The sequence below is a fragment of the Microtus pennsylvanicus genome, chromosome 18 (genome assembly GCF_037038515.1).
Source record: "Microtus pennsylvanicus isolate mMicPen1 chromosome 18, mMicPen1.hap1, whole genome shotgun sequence".
In the NCBI taxonomy this organism is placed as follows: Eukaryota; Metazoa; Chordata; class Mammalia; order Rodentia; family Cricetidae; genus Microtus; species Microtus pennsylvanicus.
Window position 1 is genome coordinate 9953042 of NC_134596.1, and position 21829 is coordinate 9974870.

Here is a 21829-nt window from a genome sequence, read left to right on the forward strand (position 1 = left end):
TAAGTAATAAGGGTAACATTAAGGGAAAAATGATAACCCTGGGAAAAGGAAAAAGACAAATATCATGAAAAAATTGGGAAAATATGGGTGTGTGATAAAAGGAATGCAGAAAGTAAGGATAAAGAGAATAATGAAGTGGAAAGAACTGGAAGTAACAGATTTTAAAGATTGGTGAGTGAAACAGATAGCGATGAAGGAAAGAGTTAAATTCATTGACAGAAACATTATGGAAATAGCTAAACCCTGGAATTGTAGGAATTCAGAAATATGACCATAACTTAGACCCTAAGAAATAGTGGAGATGGTACTTGAACAATCCTTGCCTTGTTGTCAGATTGATGACTATCTTAAATGTCATCATCATAGAAACTAAATCCAGCAAAATATGGAATCAGATGCAGAGATCCACAGTTGATCACATGGCTGAGTTCCTAAAGCCCAGTTGAATAATAGGAATTGTAAGAATACATGCAAGAGAGATCAAGGTCGTGATTTGAATACCCACTGATACAGCTTACCTAAGCTGATGGTATGTAGGAACTCTGCCTGACAGTGAGGGAACTAGGATACTAACAATCTAAGCACTCTGAATGTGAGGACAACCTAAGCACTCTGAATGTGAGGGAGAGTTGAATGACTGGGGCAGACTATGGGACCAGGTCCAGTGGGACCAGGATTGATTCATCCTGCATGTTCTGGGGAACCCATTCTCTGGAATGCTATCTAGCAAAGTCTAGATATAGTGGGAACAAAAAAAAATTTAAAAATGCAATGTTCATATGAAATAAAATAATACCTAATGAAATTACCTTTGTTAGTGCAATGTTTTTTAAGATATCATGTAAATCATATGTAAACAAGGAACAAATACATATTAAAAAGCAAAAGAGAGCCTTTACATATAACATATTGTTATGTAAATGTGATTAGGCTTTTGAATAATTTCAATTGGAGACAAAAAATATGAGTACTGAAGTATATCCCTTTACTAGGCTTTCTTTATCTCCTTGGAAACAAAGTCACAGTGTTTTTACTCTTTGCAATTTTATTATTTGCTTATGTCATGTCACAGACTGTGGGTGGAAGCCTGACTAAGAAAATGAGCCTGCTTATTAATCCCATATGGTAAGACAGTTGTAGATCATAGCCCAGTCTGAGTTAAGATATTTAGAATCATCTGGGCAGGTTTAAATCAAATGTTCATGATGTCGTGCTTCAGTATGTTCACATGACGATGATATCACTGCTGAGTAAGTGAAATATGTGAGGAATAAACATATTTTCTACTAAGAATACATATAAAATAATACATACCACCACTATTATGAATAAATTTAATCATAAAATTTATCAAGATGATAGCAAAGATGACAATTTATGTGGACATCAGCATAAAAATAAAATGAAATAAAAAGAGAGAGAGTGTATTAACTAATGAAGAACATGGTACGAAATATTCCTTCATATTGTGTGAATATGTGGCATTGTAAATGATTTAAGAAAGATTCTGGGTGGATATTGTCTAAGTAGTATAAGTTTAGGTTGAAGAAACAGACAAAATAGTAGTTAGGAAAAATGGAGGACACTCTGTATCATGAGAAGCTGTGGGGAGTAGATGTAAATGCTATACTGAGAAAATACCAATCCATATAACAGAGCAATTATAAGAAATATAATTAATTTAAAATTTATATGGTAACTAGTAATGACCTGAGCAATTTGTTGAGTGTTTAGAAATAATAATAATTTTCTCTATGCTTACTCAGGAACTGTCCAGAGGGAAACAAAACTCTGTCTACTAATGACATTCTGATGTGGGGAACCTAATTATGATAAAAGAAATAAAAATAGATATCTAAAAGTTTTTAATCAATAAAAATTGAATCAAATGTGGCTTTGAATAAGTGGTTTTTTTTTTCAGCTATGATCAATGCAGGTGGAAAAGAGAATTATGGCTCTTTAAGAGATGTTTTATGAGCTGGGTGCAGGTGACTATCAGGAACATAATTCTATTAAGTGTCCCTTCATCCAAATACTTTATAATGTTTATTAACAATGGGCTGTATGCTAATCAGTGTAAGAATGGACCCAATATTGTCCCAGAGGTGCAGTGAAAATCATGGCTCCCTGAGACCTCAGCCATGAAGCTCATCTCAGAGTGACCCAAAGGTGAGGAGCCAGCTCCAAATGCCATGCAACAAGACTTGCTTTACTATGAGCAGTGTTAAATTTCAACTAATATTGTAGTTTAACATTTGTCTCATCTAATCGAAGAACAATGCAGATATTCAGTACAGAAAGTTCATGACAAAAAAAGACTCTAGACAGACGGCTGGGTGTTTATAGATGTGCACGTGTCAGTGTCTCTGCTGGTTTTTTTTTTTTAATTGTTGTTTCTTTAAATAAATGAGATAATATTAATGAATCACTGATAAAAGGGTATTATGTAATTGGTTTCTTTTTACTTTCTCTTCATTCATTTTACATTCTAAATACATTTCTCCGACAGACTCTCCTTACCCATGCTTGCCTCCCCAGAGTCCATCCTCATCAATTCCTCCAAAAAGATACTCCACCCATGGGGAGGCAACATAACTTGACATATTAAGCTGAGGCAGTTCAAACCCTACCCCAACAAGATGAGTAAGACATCCAAACTTATGGAATTGTCTCTAAAATTATAAGTTGTATCAGAAATGAGTCCTGGTCTCCCTCCCAGCCCCTTAAACTGACCAAGCTACACATCTATCTCTCACAAGCAGATAGCCTAGATCAGTGGAAAATAGACTTTATAGCAGGTTGTATAGAGTTCTTGATTTCCCATGAGCTTGGTGCTGTTCTATGTAAGTTTCTGAAAATATTTAACCTCTCATGCTCATATAATTCCTACTCGGTTGGCATTTAGGTATTTCTTCAGACCATTGAAAATTGCTTCTCCTATATTAATATACAAATATTTTAGGAAAAAATTCTATCACATACCAATTTTAAAACAACTGCCCAGTTTCCAAAATCACTATTATATCTGAAGTTTGTATTCTTTTCTCTCTTTGATGACAACTCAGTTCATTTAATCAACTTGTATGTCGTTCAGTATGAATCTACCAACTACAACATTAGTAGCCAATTTTGGTAAACATTCCTGAAAAAAACATATAGTGTTCTTTCTCAGTAATCTCACTCCAATGAGGATCAGGCATCATTAATCCTGCCGTTATGCAAGGTGGGATTTCTGAATTTTTGATATACAACAAACATTAAGTAGTTTGTTCTATTACTTGGAATTCTTGAGTTCACATGTGCTTATATGAATCCTTTTCAATGTGTCCAAAGGTCAGAGAGTTCAGACCTACTCTTTCTCCTTCAAGGGTATAAACTAGGATGCTTTGACCTACGGTGTTGCTACAGAACATTGTACCAAGGAAAAAGAGTATTTTGGCTAGTGTGTCGTTGTTTTCACTTTGGAGATGTGTGATGAAATTACTTTGTTCTTTATATCATGGCAAGGAACCCTTGCCTCACAAACAATTTTATATTGAGATATCTAAGAACTATGAATAATAAACTTGAGACAGATCACAATATTCACTGCATGCCCTACAAAATCTATAAATTTTCTCTTGTTAATTCTTATCGTAATCTTAATCCCAACTTGGAATATTTCAGTAAAGACCATGAGTGATGGCTCCTCAAAGGTGAAACTTGAGTATAGTGGTATAGCATTATGGATACTGCAAGTTGAGACTACCACAGCTGTTAAGTAAACAATAAGTGCTTGAAAAAAAATAAGATGAACATGGGTTGAATAACATGAATTATAGTTGTAAATAAATTTGAAATGGGGCAGAAAATTAGTAGTTAACTTACTATACAATTGCTTGGAGATGTCTTAATGTTTTGTTATTTATTATTTTTATTACTGTGTAAATAAAACATTCAAAATTTCTGCTTTCCCCTCCTCCTACTTCCCTCCCGCTACCCTTCTTTTTCCCCTTCCCGTTCCAGTACTAAGAGAGGGCAGGGTTCCCTATCCTGTGGGAAGTCCAAGCCCTATCACCTCCCTCCAGGTTTAGGAATTTGGGCATCTAATAGACTAAAATCACAAAAAGCCAGTACATGCATTAGAGACATTTCCCAGTGCCATTATCATTGGCTTCTCAGTCTTCCCCAATTGTCCGCTATAGTCAGAGGGTTCAGTGTGATCCCATGCTCATTCAATCCCTGTCCAGCTGGAATTGATGAGCCCCTAATGGATCAGGCACATTCTCTCAGTGGCTGGACAAACCCTTAGTGGTGTTGACTATAGCAACAGCTCACATCAAATTAAATGGAGAGAAACTCAAAGATTCCACTAAAATCAGGAAAAATTCAAAACTGTACACTCTCTCCACATCTCTTTAATATAGTGCTTGGTATTCTAGCAGTAGCAATAAGACAACACAAGGGGATCAAGGAGATGCAAATTGGAAAATAGGTCAAACTTTTGTTACTTGCAGATGATATGATAGTGCACATAAGTGACCCCCCAAAAAAACTATACCAGAGAAATACTACAGCAAAAAATACCTTCAGTGATGTGGCATTATACAAGATCAATGTAAAAAAAAATCAGTGACCTTACTATACACAAAGGATAAAGAAGCAGTGAGGGAAAACAGAGAAACATCACCTTTCACCATAGCCACAAATAGCAAAAAGAGTCTTGGGGTAACATTAACCAAGGATGTAAAAGATCCATTTGAGAAGGACTTTAAAGCTTTGAAGAAAGAAATTGATGAGGATACCAGGAAATGGAAGGATCTCCCATGCTCATGGATTCAAAACATGATAGTTAAAACAATGCTATACAATAAAGGAACTTCCAGTGGCATTAGCATCCCTGACATCAAACTCTATCACAGACCTAAAGTAATGAAAACAGGTTGGTATTTAAATAGAAACAGAGACAGTGACTAATGGAATAGAATCAAAACCCGGATATTAATCAACAAACCTATGAACTCCTGATTTTTAACAATGAAGCCAAAATTATACAAACTGAGTATCTTTTGTAAAGCAAAGGGCACAGTCATTAAGACAAAAAGGAAAACTACTGAATGGGAGAAGATCTTCACCAACCCCACATCAGACACAGGTCTGATCTTCAAAATATATAATAACTTAGGAAACTGAACATTAAAATTCTAAACACCTCAATTAAAAAATGGGGCACTGAACTGAACAGAGAATTCTCAAGAGAAGAATTCAAATGGCCCAAAATACTTAAGGTTGTGTTCAATTTTCTTAGTGATCCTGGAAATGCATATAAAACAATTTGACATACCATCTTCCACCTGTCAGAATGGCTAAAGTCAAAAACACCATTGTTAACATATGATAGAGAGGATGTGAATTAAAAGAAACACTCACCCATTGCTTGTGGGGATGCAAACTTGTACAACCACTTTGGAAATCAGTGTAGCGGTTTTTCAGAAAATTGGGAATTAACCTACCTCAGTTCCAGAAATACCACTCGTGGGAATATACCCAGTATCCCCAATTATACTATAAACGCATTTGCTCTACTATGTTTATAGCAGCACTATTTGTAATAGTCAAAACCTGGAAACAACCTAGATGCCCCTCAATGGAAGAATGGATGAAGAAAGTGTGGAAAATATACACATTAGAGTACTACTCAGCGGTAAAAAACAATGACATCCTAAGCCGGGCGGTGGTGGCGCACGCCTTTAATCCCAGCACTCTGGAGGCAGAGGCAGTCGGATCTCAGTGAGTTCGAGACCAGCCTGGTCTACAGAGCTAGTTCCAGGACAGGCTCCAAAGCCACACAGAAACCCTGTCTCGAAAAAACCAAAAAAAAAAAAAAAAACAGAAAACAAAAAATAAACAAACAACAACAACAAAAAAAAAACAATGACATCCTGCCACATTACTAAAGTTGTTTATCAGCTGTAAAAGTTCTTTGGTGGAGTTTTGGGGGTCGCTTATGTAGACTATGATATCATCTACAAATAACAAAAGTTTAACTTCTTCCTTTCCAATTCGAATCCCCTTGATCCCATTATGTAGGGAACATGAAACGACCCTATCCTATAGCAATACTGACGAATATCTTGCATATCACCGTAGAACCTTCATCTGGTGATGGATGGAGATAGATACAGAGACCCAAACTGGAGCACTGGACTGAGCTCCCAAGGTCCCAATGAGGAGCAGAAAGAGGGAGAAGATGAGCAAGGAAGTCAGGACCAAGAGGGGTGCACCCACCCACTGAGACAGTGGGGCTGATCTATTGGGAGCTCACCGAGGTCAGCTGGACTATGACTTAAAAAGCATGGGATAAAACCGGACTCTCTGAACATGGTGAACAATGAGGGATGATGAGAAGCCAAGGACAATGGCACAGGGTTTTGATCCTACTTCATGTTCTGGCTTTGTGGGAGCCTAGCCAGTTTGGATGTTCACCTTCCTAGACCTGGATGGAGGGAGGAGGACCTTGGACTTTCCACAGGGCAGGGAACCCTGACTGCTCTTTGGACTGGAGAGGGAGGGGGAGAGGAGTGGAGGGAGGGGGAGAAGGGTGGGAGGAGTGGGAGGGAAATGGGAGGCTGGGAGGAGGGGGAAACTTTTTTTTTTCCTTTTCTCAATAAAAAAAAAATGACATCTTAAAATTGGCATGCAAATGGTTGGAAATAGAAAACACTATCCTGAGTTAGATAACCCAGACCAAAAATATTAATATGGTATGCACTCACTCATTGGTGGATTCTAGCGATAATCAAAGGACATTGAGCCTATAGTTCACAATCCTAGATAAGCTGAGTAATGATGTGAACCCAAAGAAAAAACATATAGATCCTCCAGGAAACTGGAAGCAGACATCATCAGGCAAAAGTTGGGAGCATGGGGGTGGGGGTGGGGGAAGATGTTAGAAAACAGAAGAGGACGGCTGTGGAAAGCTTGGAAAAGTGGATTGTTTGAGATGAAGGAAAATTGGATATGGGAGCAGGTAAGAAGATATCTTAATTAAGGGAGCCAATTTGGGATTTGCAAGAGGCTTGGCTCTAGAGGGGTTCCCAGGTCTTCCTGGGTATGTCCAGCTAAGACCCTGGGCAGTAGAGGAGAGGGTGTCTAAACTGGCTTTGTCCCGTAGTCAGACTGATTACTATCTTGAATATCATCATGGAAACTTCTATAGGCGATAGATAGAAATAGTGACCGAGACCCACATCAGAGCACTGGTCTGAGCTCCCAAAATCCACTTAGAAATATTTTCAAAGCTAGAGCAGCTCATATGTAACAGTTTCAAGAACAGAAATTTTTCGAATTGGTACAGCATCTCTGCCTTTGATTTTCCAAGGATGGTATCTTGGAAATACAAAAAATGAGGTGTAAATTTAAGACCATTATAACCTGGAATCAGCACAAAGTATTCCATTAATTTGTGGGTACTTATAAGGTAGAGTTTGGATTTGCACCATGATAAGTAAAAAGTAGTTCCCCTGCAATGGTCAGAAGTGAGACATGACACTGCGTTCCACCATAGGAGTTGTTAGATTAGGAAACATTTATAGTACTGTGTGATTCTGATCATCCTGTGCCTTGAGAGCTATAGGAAGAAGGCACTAAGTAAAAGAATAAGGAGCACTGAAGTCCTTTGCTTCTGGTGAGGAATGCTGAGACATAGAGAATGATGAAAAATTAAGCAGGAGCTAAAAATTTTAAGAGATATAGCAATATCACTTTCACAGAATTAGGAAAGTTTGTATATCTCCTCTTATCAAAAAAGCACTCCTCTTCCTACACAAGGGCTGGTTTAGAGCAGTCAATGGTGTAGAGACCTCCTGGAGTACTGCAAACACTCAGATTTAGTTGTATTCAGCAAGCTAGTTTCAGAGAAGGTACCAGCTGAGGAGAGATAGCATAAATGTTATTAGCAATAGAGCAAAGATATGTGCAGGAAAAATAAAACCTTAGATGTCCTAAGCCCATTTGAACAACTCAAAGAATTAAAAGCATCCATGACATACTTTGTCTTCAAATGGAGACTATCTGTTGTGGAAAAACACACATACAGAAAAATTGTTGGGTCACAGAGGAGAGATATCTGACCCAACAAATTACTGTCTCTTTTCATATGCTTAACGGTGAGGGACTTCATAGAAAAAGAAATAAGCAATTAAATTTTGAAATAGCAGCATATGCCCAAGTTAATTCAACTGGAAAGAATGCCTGGAATACAAAAATTGGAATCTTGGGGGTGGTGGTGGCTTGGTGGTAAGGGGAGATGGGGAGAGAAAAGTGAGAAGGGGAGGATGGGGAGAGCTTGGGGGAATGGGACCGTTGGGATAGAGGAAGGGTGGGTATGGGAGCGGGAAGTATACATCTTAAGTAAGGGACTCATTTTAAGGTTGGAAAGAGACTTGACTCTAGAGGGGTTCCCAGGTGTCCATGGAGATGTCCCCAACTAGATCCCTGGGCATCTGAGGAGAGGGAGCCTGAAATGGCACTATCTTATAGCCATATTGATGAGTATCTTTTATATCACCATAGACCCTTCATTTATCAAAGGATGAAGCTAGAGACAGAGACCCACATTGGAGCAATGGACTGAGCTCCCAAGGTCCAAATGAGGAGCAGAAGGAGTTAGAACATGAGCAAGGAAGTCAGGACCCCTAGGGGTGCGCCCACCCACTGAGACGGTGGGGCTGATCTAATGGGAGCTCACCAAGGCCAGCTGGACTGGGACTGATGAAGCATGTGATCAAACTGGACTCTCTGAAAGTGGCAGACAAGGAGGGCTGACTGAGAAGTCAAGGACAATGGCAATGGGTTTTGATCCTACTGTAAGAACTGGCTTTGTGGGAGCCTAGTCTGTTAGGATGCTCACCTTCCTAATTCTGGATGGAGGGGAGAGCATCTTGGACTTCACAAAGGGCAGGAACCTGGACTGCTCTTTGGATTGGAGAGGGAGAGGATGCGGGGAGGGAGAAGGAAATGGGAGGAGAGGTGAATGTGGAATTTTTTAATTAAAAATAAATTTAAAAAAAGAGTTAGATAGAGGAAACAGTATTGTAAAAAAAAAAAAAGAATGCCTGGAATAAACTTTTGTCTCGTGGATAGCAGACTGAAGACCAATATAAATTTAATCAGGACCTGATGAATTGTTTATGATGACAAACTAATCAAAAACATATTAACGGGAGATACAGACGCTGGACATTTGAGAGATGAATAGCAAACATATGACAATATTATTGCAGTTATTAAGTTTGCTTTGAGACCATTTAGAATGAAAGGTAATATTTCTGATTACATTAGAATATCTTAAGATATTGGACTCTTATATAATCAGTTCCTAGCTATGACTTCTCCTTTACATGAAAAAAATAGTTATAGACGTTATCCCTAACAATGTAATCTAGAAATTGGAGATTGACATAAGATTTAAGAAGAGTTAATTAGAGTAAATACTGCTTTTTTTTGCCTTCTCAATCTTCCACAGCAAAAGATACCAATAACATTGTCTTAGATTTAAAAAAATTTTTTTTCTTTCCCTGGGTTCCTCAAAGTTGTCAAAGATTTGCATTTAGTGTTTTATCAGTGAATTCAAAAATCCAATTAGAAGATATAATTGGAATATCTTGATTCATGATATGACAAAACGATTTACATTGTGCTTGAAGTGTGTTTCTTAGGCTACACAAATTATTAGAGATCAATTTCAACAAGTTTATATCATCCAATAAAGGATGATTACTTGTTTGTCCTTATAAAGGAAGTAAGTTTGTTTGAAATATCTTGTCAACTTCAGCTTAATCCTTTCCCTTCAGAGTTAGTAATTTCCCCAGTGGAAAAAAAAAAGCTCTCTTTTGAATATTTGGGATATATGCTGTATCCAGAAGAAATTAATCATAAGAAAGAAAAAATCAAGAGAGAAAGATGACAAACTTTGAACTACTTTGAGAAATCATTGTGAGATATAACAAATCCATGGTGGCTTCACGGGACTCACCAGTTCCTCAGATCTACACTTGCTTCTTGAAGGGTATAAGCTAGGATGATTTGACTTAAGGTGTTGTTATAGGACATTGTGAGAAGAATAATGATATTTTGACTTAGGGTGTGGTTGCTCCCTGTTTGGTGATTTTGAGAGAATATTACTTTGTTTGTTCTTTATATCATGGCAGGAAGTCTTGCCTCCTAAATCATTTTTGGAGTGAGATATATATGAACTTTGAATAATGAACTTGAGATATATAACAGTATTCACTGTGTGTCCTTAATATCTATATAGTTTTTCTTGTCAATTTTTTATCTTAATCCTTATCCCTTCCACAAGTATGGCAATGGGTAGGTCAGGACAATAAATGATGGCTCCTCAGAATTGAAAATGAAATAGGGACATATCGCTTGATCAATACCTGAAGGTAGACACTGCCACAGGTGTAAAGTAAAGAGTAAGTGCTTGGGAAAAAAAAAGTAAATGTGAACATGGGTTGAAAAATAAGAGATTATAATTGTAGATAAATTTGTATTATGATCGAAAATTAGTAGTTAAGTGACTATGCAAATGCCTAGGAGATAATTTACAAGCTAGAGGAGCTTAGGTGGATCAGTTTCAAAAACCGCAATTTTTAGAATTTGTTGAGAAACTTACCCTTTGATTTCCCAAGCATGGTCCCTTGGACACAGAAAAATTGACGTGAAGTGCCAAGACAATTATAACCTGTAATTAGCACAAAGTATTCTTTTCATTTGTGGGGGCTCATAAGGGTGAGTTTGTATTTGTACATGATCGGTAAAATGTAGTTCTGCCTGCAATGGTTAGAAGTGAGAACGGACACTCCTATCCACCACAAGAGCTGTTAGATGAGGAAACATTTATAGTACTGTTTGATTATGATCAGCCTGTGCCTAGAGAGAACGATAGGTAGAAACTGCTAAGAACAAGAATAGGGAGTTTTCAAGTCCTTTGCTTCAGGTGAGCAATGTTGAGAAGAAGACACTGGTGGAATAATTAAGCAGGATCTAAAAAGCCTGAGGAATTTAGCAATATTACCTTCACAGAAGTTGGAAACTCGGTAAATCTCCTCTTATCAAAAAAGCACTCCTCTTCTTACCCAAGGGCTGGTTTAGATCAAGCAATGATGCAGAGACCTGGAGTAGTGTAAACACCCAGTTGTGTTGTGTATCTCTCAAGCAAGCTAGTTTCAGGGAAGGTACCTGCTGAGGAGAGAAAGTACAAATGTTATTAGCAATTGAGCAAAGATAAGTGCAAGACAAATAATAACTTAGTTGCCCTGAGCCCATTCAAACAACTCAAAGAATTAAAAGCAACTCGAGCTCAGTATGGCCCAAATGCTCCTTTGATGCAAATGCTGCTGGAGTACAGGATTTTAGAAGCCTTACACTATGGGAAATGGAAACAACTGGACAAAGCTTGCCTGTCAGATAGAGACTATCTGTTGTTGAAAACCAAACATGGAGAAAAATGTTGGGACACAGATCAGAGAAATCTGACCCAACAAATTCCCTTTTCTTTTCATATGCTTATTGGTGAGTGACTTCATAGAAAAAGAAATCAGCAATTAAATTTTTAATAGCAGTATATGCCCAAGTTACTTCAAGGACAAGAAGGCATGGAAAAAACTTATGTCTTCTGAAGAGCAGATTGAAGACTAATGTCAATTAATTCAGAGACCTGATGAATTGTTTCAGAATGCTGCAGTAACCAAACAGATAAATTGGAGACAGCGAAACTGGATACTTGAGAGGTAAAGCTAGCCTACAACAATACTATTATAGTATTTAAGTCTGCTTTGAGACCATTTAGAAATGAGAGTAATATTTCTGATTTTATTTGAATATCCTCAGATATTGGACACTCGTATAGCCAGTGCCTAGCTATGACTTCTGTTTTACAGGAGAAAAAAAAAACAGTTAAAGATGTTTCTCCTGAAAAATAAATCCAAAAATTGGAGATTGATATAAGACTTAAAAACCATTAATGAGAGTTAATGGGAGCTTTACACCTTGCATTGCCTTTTGTTTTTTCCCTAACAAAATATACCCATAATGTTGTACTATATTTAAAAGATTCTTTTTATACCGTTCCCTGGGCTTACTAAAATTGTCAAAAATTTGCAGTTAGTGTTTCATCAGTTAATTTCAAATATCAAATTAGACAATAGAATTAGAACATCTTGCCTCAGGGTATGACAAAAAGTTTTATATTAAGGCAGAAATCTGTGGCTCAGGCTACATAAAATCTTACATTTCAATTTCCACAGTTTTATATTATGCTTTAATGATGATGACTAGCTTGTCCATATAAATGAAGTAAGTTTTTTTCTAATATGTTGTCAGCTTCAACAGAATCCTGTACTTTTAGAGTTAGTTATTTCCCCAGTGTAAGTAGTACAAAGACAGCCATCTTTTGAATATTTGGCGATATATGCTTATTCAAAAGAAATTAAGCCTCAGAAATTAGAAATTAAAAGAGAAAGATCACAAATTTGAATGACTTTCAGAAATTACTGTGTGATATACCAACAACCACTGTGCCTTCATGACACCCACCTAGTTCCTCTGCTTATTTGTCACTGTTGTGATGCTTGAACTATTAGTGGGACACCTGACAGTGAGAGAATGATTTGTCCCTGTGGCTTTGGCTGATACTTTGAAAACTGTTGCTCATGTAGGATTGTATTTTTCTGCATAAATATAGGTGACTTATATTTTTATTGATATTTTATTGATATTTATATTTTGTTATATTTTTAGCTTGCCTGGTGTTATGGCAATCTGTTATGCCAAGCTTTCCTGGTGTCCATGAGAAACCTCCTTCGTACTGTGAGAATACAGTGGAGAAACAGAGTAAGAGGTTGTCCAAATGTAGGGGTGGAATAAGAGGCAGAGTAGAGGCTGCAGTCATGTTGGAAAATAACAAAAGAAAATAATTAAATTAAAAAAAAATAATTGACTGTTACAGGGATGGCAGATGGACATTTGATTCAAGGGCTCCTATGGTTTATGAAAACATATATTATCAATGCATAAAAATTTGTATCTAAAGATATTCTATTAGTTTTTAGGTTTTTCAAGACATGGTTTCTTTGTTGCTTTGCAGCCTGTCCTGGAACTAGCTCTGTATAGCAGGCCGGACTAAAACTAACGGAGACACTCCTGCCTCCGACTCTTGAGTCCCAAGTGCTGGGATTAAAGGTTGCACCATCTCCACATGGTGGATATGTTATTTTTGAAAAGATGTCCTGATTTTTTTCCACAGAAGATGAGAACCTGTGGATTGTTTCCAGGCCTACGTTATTTGAAGGAGCAAGAGCTCCCAGAAGACCTCCAAAAACCCTATAAAAAGTTTCCCAACAAGCATAGGAAGCATTTTGGAGAAAACTACATGCAAATTTCCAAATAATCATATATATTGATCTTTATTTAAGTTGGGATAATATATATAGAAAGGAACCATTTACATTGGATTTGATCTTAGTTTACTGATAAACATATAAGGTTGATTTTGGTATATGTATTTCTGCTCTTGCTTAAGGTTTTGTCTTAGCAGATCATTTAAATATCATGTATAGTTAAGAAGATTAATAGATAGTCATTAATAATAATTAAAATCTTAGTAACATTATTTAGTTTTTCTAGATATGAATAGATATAGTTCATTTAAATAGATAATCTTCAACACTTCAAAGACCTAAAGAACATAACATTTAAAAGATTTAAGAACTTACAATTTTCTCAACAGTGAAACATGCCTGCTTCTGGCAGCACAAATTACTTCATTTGTCGGTGCTTAAAAGGGAGAGTTATGCTTTCTACCCTGAACATCAGAGATGGCTCCCCTGAAATCGTTAGAAGTGAGAGAAGACTCTCTGCAGACAGAGGAGCTGATAGATTAAGAAGTATATATGGGACTGTGATACAATCAGTCTGAGCCTAGTAAGCTGTAGAAGAAGCCACAAATACCATAGTGAGGATCTTTAAAATCAATCACTTCTGACTAGGAATTCTGAGAGTCAAAGATGGTGGAAAGCTAGAACAGGAGCTAAAAGGCCTGAGAGACTTAGTAATTTAAATTTCACAGAAGTTGAAGTCTCTGAAAATCTTCTGTCATAAAAGCATTACACTTCTAACATAGTGGCTGGTTTAGACCTATCTACGGTGCAGAGATCTCCTGGAGCAGCAAACACCCACCTTTTTTTGTGCATTTTTCCTACAAGCTAGTTTCCAGAGAAGGAGTGAGCCAATGTGAAGATGCTCAGGGATTTCCAGTATTTCTAGAATAAAGCAATGAGATGATCAGGGAACTCTACTCAGACAACGAGTTCTGAAACCATTAAAACAAGGCAAAGTATTAAAAGCAACTTAAGCTCAGTGTGACCAACTTTCTCCTTTTACAAAACATGCTGCTATAGTATATGGATTTAGAAGCCATACTCCAGGGACTGGAAGTAGATGGCCAAAGCTTGCCTGACCGGAAAAGGCTACCTGACGAGGAAAACTGAGTTTTCTGAACAAAGTCAGTCCACAGCTGTGAGTAATATGGCCCAAGCAGTTCTTGGAATAAATTTCTTTCTTCCGGAGAGCAGAAAATGGACTTACGTTAAATAATACAGGAACCTGTTGAGTTGTTCCAGGATTCTGTTTCCATGCTGATGCAGCCATTAATAAGAATATTAACAATCCAGTATTTTGATTTTTGATTATTAAACAGCTATCCTACAAGAGTACTAATGTAATATATCAGCTTACATTGACATCTTTCAGAAAGAAAGTTGCCGTTTCTGATCACTTTCAAAATTGTTGAGGAATTTTAACCTCATACTCCCAAGGACTAATTATGGCTGCTGCTTTTCAGGAGTTAACACGTAAATATGTTTACTCACAGCATAGAAATCTGTAAAATGGAAACTGATACAAGAATTATAAATAGTTAATAAGACCGTGCACCTAGGTTGAGCTTTAGAGACTAGACTGGATTACCTTCTCATTAAGGTATGGACCAAATGGTACCTATAAAATGTTTTAGAATTAATAGATTGATTTTTACCATGCCTTTGGTTCCAAAATATTTTCAAAGATTATCACCTAGTGTTCCATTGGCCAAATAAAGGACCAAACTGGGAGATATCATTGATAAGTGTTGCCTTAGGTAATGGCAAACAGTGTAATATTATGCAATATATGTGTAGTTCATGCAATACAAAATATTCTAAATATTTTCAACAAGTTTACATTATCCATTACGGATCTTGTATGTCCATGAAAAATGAAGGATTTGCTTGCAATCCTTAGATAGCTTAAGCAGAACCTTTCCCTTATGTGTAGTTCATTTCCCACCGAAAATACAAAAGCAACCACCTTTCCCAATCAGGACATATATATCATCCTAAAGAAATTAAAACTAAATAATTAGAAATTGGGATCAATAGTTCGAAAACTTTGAAGAAATGTCAGAAATGACATTCACTGTGCCTATTTTAAACTTGTCTACTGAAAATCTTGAGCTATGCAGTTGGATAATTGGGACACTTCTCCCAATTATCCCAGGTTTTATATTAAAGCTGCAGATCAAATGTTGACTCAGGTGATCATTCTCCTGGGCTTCTTGAGTACACAATTTCAATAAATACATAAATAAATGTGAGTTATATTGATGCTGCAGGTCAAGTGTTGACTCGGGTGAGCATTCTCCCTGGCTTCTTGAATACATAATTCAAATAAATAAACAAACAAACAAACAAACAAATAAATAAATAAATAAATAAATAAATAAATGTGAGTTATCCTTCAGTCACGACATAATTCACTGCATCATCTACGTTTTATTCTAAATTTTCTAAAGGTGAATTCCCACAAGCATTATACCATGCACAGATTTTGGCATGATGGTGTAGAAGAGACTTTGGTGTAAAGCAAATGAAAAGACCATTGCAATGGATTATGGAAAGGACAAAACCATGCTATAATATAGGGTCAAGTGCATGTGAGCTCATGTATGTGTATTTGTGTGTGTGTGTGTGTGTGTGTATTACAGGAAGAAAATGAACCACAATAGCTTAATGAAAGTTTGGTGTAGTGGATTGACCAGAAGATAACCAGACTAGGTGATATTGGAGCTGCTAGTGCTCACCAAGTAGTAATGGATTGAGATTGCTGAAATTGTGTTTTGGAACTCTGATGATAATGGATACATATATTGCCACAATGTGTATAAAGTGTGAGTTTATATGTATGCATTTATATTTGCAAATAAATAATTTTAATAAGCAGTTGTATTTATTCATACCTTTTGTAGTTCATATATTTTATTGATTTTGTTGATCACGTTGATGCCAGTTGTTCCAGGGAAAGGCTGTTTGCTCCTCCCAGCCATCCTGCTCACTTAGCCCCAAAATAACAAAACAAAAATTATACTAATTAAAATACTTCGTAACTTATTTGCTCTAGCCATTATCATCTAACTCTCATATCTTGATTTAATCCATTTCTATCAATCTGCATATTGCTACATGGCAGTGGCTTACTGGGAAAGATTCAGCATGTCTGACTCTGATGGATCCATGGCAGCTCTTTCCTCTGCTTTTTTTCTTGCTGCATTCAGTTCTCTTTCCCCTGACTACCTATGTTCTGCCCTATCAAAAGGCTTAGGCAGTTTTTTTATTCATTAACCAATGAAAGTAACCTGTAAACAGAAGGCCCTCCTAAACCAATATGTTTGTATTTTACATAAAAATTATGTAATAATGAGGATATTTTCTAAATAGAAATGTTATTTTAAAACCCAGTCTGAACATGCAAAAATTACAAAATTCTATCTAAAAATGTCATGATAATTTAGCAACAATTTGATGTTTTCATTTGGAAAAACAATATGCGTATTATTTTAAAATTTCACAATTGTCTGCATGCTTATATTAGTGTTTAACATATGTGTATATGTATTGACATTGATTTTAGAGTAATAATCTTAATTAAAATGGTGAAATGTTTTCAGATACTTTTATATGAACATTTAATTTTTTATAAAATTCAATGCAATATGTCCTAAAGATTTTCCCTTTAATCACCAATATCAGTACTCTAGCCTCAGGTCATTTATCTGTTCTCTCTTTTCAGTGACATCTGACTTCAGGGAAAATGTGTGTGTGTGTGTGTGTGTGTGTGTGTGTGTGTGTGTGTGTGTGTGTGTGTGTTGATATGGGGCATTCTTCTAGCACATGGGCATCATTTCACAGCTAGCATACATGAGAAAATCTATCATTCCAATTTATCATTTCTATAAATAATTTAAGCCATTCTGTTAATATTTTTCATTAATAAAGTTCCTCAGAATGCAGTAGAACATTCTCTAGATTTTCTAATGAAGCAATTAAATATAAAAACTTACACAATGAAAATTCAATAATAAAAGTGTACATATAAATAATTACCAATCAATTACCATTTGTATGTGCTAGTATAACAGCATGCAACAGCCTTGAACTGTGCCATATGTGGTATGAAATCACGCAAGTAAATCTTAGAGATTTCTTCGTTCATGCTCCATGTCCTGGGACAACATGATAATGGTAGTATACTGGTTTTTCACATGTATATATTATAAACAGATCCAGTTGTTCATATTTCAAATTACCAGTTCATGAACAGATCCCTATATAAGTCTGTTAATTTTCAAACATAAAAGCAGAAAATAACATAAGGGTTATTATTTAAAGTAGACTTTGATGTTTTATATGTAAATAACTACTCTATTTCTTTCTTCCCTCTGATTGTATTTTTGCATTGGTACAGATTCTGCAATTGTTGCCTGCCTCCTTAACTAAAACCATCGGATCACTACAGTATCTGCTGTTTTTATATACTCCACAATACATCAAATAAGAGCAATATTCAGAACTCTCCCATACAATAACACTTAGAAATAAATAAAATTAAGTTTTACTGTTTATCTTAAAAATAAGGTATTTAAATAGTTGTTTACAGTATTAGGATCTGAGATCAGTCTCTTAAACCATGAATAGAGCTATAATTTCTATAATCATCCTAAAATGTTAATGTCAAAACCGCAACTAACAACAGTACAAGATATTGAGGTAAAATGTGTGATTTTCCAGCTACTTCAAATGTCATAAACTGACAAAATTTAGCTCTTCAGTGGTTATTACTTGTTTCATATGTATAGACATGTCTAAATTTTCACTCATAGCTTTTCTTAGATATGCAAATATATAATTGACAAAAGGAATAATTTGCCAAATGCAAAAATCAATCCTATTCCATATTGTTAGGGTGATAGTGGTAAGAGAATCATAAACTTTTTCTGCAACATTTCTGAAAGAATTAATTTTCCAAAACTATCATAAATATTTATCCCTAGACCCACAGGAAACATTGATTCTAACTTCCAGAAAAATAAAAAGATAAAATTGGGGTATTAAAGGGTAAACGTATAGAAATCTTAAATGCCCAGTAAAATTAAATGAATGCAAAGAAAGAATGAAAAATGCTTAGCATAATGACATCCCTCTATGAAATGTCAAAAAGATGGAAAACTCTCTACAATTAACACAATTAGGAGAAAACCACTAACAAATGTTGGAGGCTAAGAAAAACGAATTATTTTCTACTGTACAGTAATATTGATACGCCTTTGCATTAGAAAAGTCAATGCTAAATCAGTTCTATAAAATCACAACAGTGTGTATTCAGTATGGAATACTGGTGTATAAACCATATCTACACAATAAAATATAATAATTTTTGTGGGATACTTACTGCTCCCTGATTCAGTTTTGCACATCCTGTTGTGTTTGGCTCCTCATGCTGTTCTGATCTCTCACATACTAACTCTGCACAGATTTATTGCTCCATTGTTCCCATGGTTTGAACATTCTGACTTTTCTTCATGTTGCAGTTAGGGACTTTATGCCTGACCATTAGAACATAGTTAGCTTGTCTAGTAAGTTGCCTAGTTACCCATGTACACAAGGAGAATTTGCTCCTTTTCCTTACCCTATATTTACCTGGATTATTCTCTTGAATAAACAAGTCTTGATGAGAATCCTGTCTTGTCTCCATCTCCGGTATCTCTTGTCCCATCTATTCTCATTTCCCCTCGAGGGACTCTGTTGACTTTCAGGTGGGCCAGGGTAGAGTGGTGCCCAAAGTGTGTCTGGAACACGGGAGATTCAGTGAAGAAGCTGTTCAGAGAGGCCCATATAAAGTGAAGTATAATTAAGAGGAAGAAAAATATGGGAACCTGCTGTGTCTTCTAAACCTCTGAAAGCAGAACAGTGATCACAGGACAAACAATTACTTAGCATGAAATGAGACATGCATTCAAGGCACGAGGGGTAAATACTAAAATTGAAAGTTAATGTTTTTTGAGTATATTAAAGATGTTTTATAGATGAGAAAAAATGATAGAGTGTCAGAGAGGCTCTCAAAGATTACTGTTAAGCATTTATCAAGAACTGTTCCTATAACTGTCTTTTTTACTAGAATTAATAGTTTTTTGTTATAGAGGTATTATGATTTTGTAGTGGGCAATATTATTGGGATAGAAGAGAAAGTATTATTAAAAGATAAGTTGGACATAATGCATAAAAAAGACTAAATATTTGCTATGGCATATATGGGTTTTTAAATATGAGAATGATCAAATTGATGCAGTCAGCAACAATCCTCTGCTAAGGGAATTTATTTTTTTCTATGTTAACAGGTAAGTGGAGCTTATGATAACCCTAATCAGCAGACTTACACCCCTGTTGAAATACACGAATAACTGAGAGAAATAGGCATGGAAGCATGGGAGCATCTTCGCTCCATGGGAGAGAACAATGGTTCGTGGATTAAAGGTATCCAGAAATATAATGAGCCTAACATTAAATTCCTAGTTCGACTAAAACAAGCAATAGAAAGAACTGTAATTGGAGAAGAAGCAAGGAAATAACTTCTGAAAAGGCCAAGCATATAAAAATGCCAAGGTGTGTTATAATGAGCTATGCTATCAGTTTCAGGAAACAGGAAATATTAATAGTTATAAAAGTATGAAAAGATATTCCATCTGAAAAAAAACTGCAATTGGCTGCTGAAACTATAGCCACCATTTATTATAATTTGTAAATTAAAATAAAAATTTAAAATATTTAAAATGTTTTGGATTTTGGAAAATCAGTTTCTTATCAAAGAAGTTAAGACAAAAGTAAAATTAGTTAAAGAGCATATTTAAAAGGCCTTTTTGAATAGGTTATAACCTATAATCACATGCAAAATGTCTGAAGATCTGACATTTGAAAATTTGGAAATGCTCTAAGGGATCATTGGCAGCCTTTTCCTTTGTTAAAGATGACAGTGTACATTCACATACTAATGCTAATCATCTACATGTTTAAGATAAAATTCCATTTTGATATAATAATCATACTTTTCCTTGGACAGCAGAGTAGAGGGTGCCTGAACTGGATTTATCCTCTAGACACATTGATGAATATCTTGCATATCACCTTAGAACCTTATCTGGAAAAGGATGGAGATAGAGACAGAGACCCACTTGGAGGACTTGGACTGAGATCCCAAGGTCCAAATGAGGAGCAGAAGGAGGGAGAACATGAGCAAGGAAGTCAGGCCCACGAGCGGTGCACCCATCCACTGAGACTGTGGGGCTGATCTAATAGGAGTTCAACAAGGCCAGTTGGACTGGGACTGATGGAGCATGTGGTCAAACAAGACTCTGTGAATGTGGCTGAAATGAGAGCTGACTGAGAAGCCAAGGACGATGGCACTGGGTTTTGATTCTACTGCATGTCCTGGCTTTGTGGGAGCCTACTTTATTTGGATGCTCACCTACCTAGACCGTGATGGAGGGAGGACGACGTTGGACTTCCCACAAGGCATGGAACTCTGACTGCTCTTTGGACTGGAAAGGGTGGGTGAAGGGGGTGGAAGGAAGGGAATGGAAATGGGAGGAGGAAATGAGGTGGAATATTTTAATGAAAAGAAAAAATTCCATTTTGATAAATTAATCATCCTTTCAAGTCCATTATATTTTAAAACAGCAAATTGAAATTTTAAAAAGGAAGATTTTGGTAAGGAATAAATGTGAAATATTTGGAAGAATAATTGCAACTTTACATTAATACATATTAAATTTCTTAAATTTGCCCTGAAGGGATATTCTAATTAGAGTAGAGAAATATTTTGATCATACTCCAAATTTTGAACTAGCAGAAAAATTGGCATACATACTAAATGGCAGCATTCATTTCTAATGGAGAAAGGGAGAGGGTATGGTATTGTTTGTTCAGGATGAGTGACAATTATGACTCCTGAAAAAGAAATTCCAATATTGGCCATGGTAAAATTATACTCATGGAAGTGACCTCACCAATACTGATCTTCACCACGATCACCAACTTGGGGTTAGGTGAAATCTCTTGTGCTCTATGGTCAGATTATTGTCCAGCAGTCCAAAAGACCAGTTACAGCTGAATATTTTTTCTGGCCGTATGTGCTCTGTTAATTGTCTCTTTTGTTCAGGGATCAGCTGTAAATTATTGTGCTTATGACTCTTGTACACCTATGTTTAAGCCTGTCTTTTTGGGAGATACTGATGTTTTAGTGTATATCACTGTAAGTATCCTCTCTCCTCCTAGGAATGACTTGACTTATCTGAATAATTTTGATGGGACCTCTTATAATTTTACTTATATGGATGATAGAAAGCCAATAAGCTTTGGAAATGGTGTTTGTTTATAAGTGGGATTACATCATTGGTTACAACCTGGAATTAAAATTT

The 21829-nt window shown here is 36.1% G+C and overlaps 1 long non-coding RNA gene across 2 annotated transcripts in view; it reads right to left on the minus strand.

Moving 5' to 3' along the window:
- The window catches only part of LOC142837382 (uncharacterized), a 42581-nt gene that overhangs the window by 11052 nt on the left and 9700 nt on the right, over nt 1-21829 (minus strand). Inside the window, exons 2-6 of one of the 2 annotated variants that reach the window (XR_012908264.1) lie at nt 19056-19232; nt 16319-16413; nt 14632-14681; nt 14224-14306; nt 11063-11229 (exon numbers count right to left, since the gene is read on the minus strand). This is a non-coding gene — a long non-coding RNA (uncharacterized LOC142837382). Of the gene's footprint in view, nt 1-11062; nt 11230-14223; nt 14307-14631; nt 14682-16318; nt 16414-18813; nt 18962-19055; nt 19233-21829 lie in introns of those variants that run through there. The other variant, XR_012908263.1, reaches the window with a different exon arrangement.